The sequence below is a fragment of the Hemiscyllium ocellatum genome, chromosome 40, assembly GCF_020745735.1.
Source record: "Hemiscyllium ocellatum isolate sHemOce1 chromosome 40, sHemOce1.pat.X.cur, whole genome shotgun sequence".
Taxonomy (NCBI): domain Eukaryota; kingdom Metazoa; phylum Chordata; class Chondrichthyes; order Orectolobiformes; family Hemiscylliidae; genus Hemiscyllium; species Hemiscyllium ocellatum.
This window is the reverse complement of record NC_083440.1, coordinates 22759294-22760733: the sequence shown is the minus strand read 5'-3', so window position 1 is coordinate 22760733 and position 1440 is coordinate 22759294.

Here is a 1440-nt window from a genome sequence, read left to right as displayed (position 1 = left end):
AGCAACATATTTTCAGCTCTGATCTCCAGAATCTGCAGACCTCACTTCCTCCTCAGTTCCCTGATGGCCATCCTCAGTCTGCACAGGTCCTAGTCATGAACAACTTCCTACAATGAACATAGATCAGCATTCATTCCCACTCACCTCCACTTTCCAATCATCAGGAGTACGAGAAAGATGTGACAATATTTCTAAGGGGCAGATTGACCAGCGAGATCTTGAACTGCATTGATGTATCTACAGTAACTCGCATTGTAACTATTGGAATTTATATATCAATATAAATCTGCCTCTGTGGTCTAAATCACAAATTGAACAGACATCTCGTGTAACTATCAGTGCAATGATGGTCCACAACATGAGGCAAAGAGCATCACGAAAATTTGGGGTGACAGATGATTCATATCCTAAACCCAAAGCACTGCTGATGGACTAAGAATCAACTGATGACCCTGACATAGTTTCCAACTCACCGAATGCTGAGGTTATATGAGGGTCATAACAGCAGAGCAGACTTTGACTCAGTCTGGTTGGATGTTCTTGATCATGTTTGGAGCCTTTTAGCAACACAACAATATCAAATATCCTCAATCACACATCAGTCAGCCCAAACCAACTTGTATTACATTAATGAAAGCTCTGTTGTACCAGCCAACCTCCACTGTTCTAAGCCCTCTGACCAGGCACAATGACAGAGATTTCACAAAATTGATGGACTACTGTTCCTTTGCTTAATCGTTCACTGGTCAGGCAGCATTTATTATACAGAGGGCAGTTTACACTAAATCATATTGCTGTTAGGCGAGACTCACAAGTCAGCCAGACCAGCTAATAATTAGCAGTTTCCTTTCCTAAAGGACCTCAGTGCCCAAGTGGGATTCTTTGACCACCAAGACATAGTCATCGTGAGTCTCTTAATTACAGGTACATGTTGAATTTAAATTCCACCTTCTTCCATGGGGATGGGGAGGGGTTGGTGGCGGAGAGGGTGTTTTGAACTCCGGTGCCCGGAATATTATGCCCTTAATAATCTAATAATAATGTGTTTAGGTCATCATCCTGCAGCTCATGGCATATTACAGTGATCTCAGAATAAATCAGTCTAAAAATATGTACAGACTTTTCCTCACTGAATCGTCAGTGCCAACAAAACAACCATAATAATAATATCAACAAGAATGATAATATTAATATTAATAATAATAACGTATCCAAAATAATGGCCAGAGACTAAGCAACAATCCCAAATGAATACACATGGAGCACCTTCACATAGACCATTATTGTTTGGGGAACATCAAAGGATGATAGCAACCAAAGGGAAACCTCCCGTTGAACAAAGTTGTTTGGTTGTCTGTGGGAGAGCTGCTACCACAACACTCCAGATTTGAGCTTTTGTCCGATTCGAGTCTGCAGCACAGTACTGTGCATCTTTTTTTG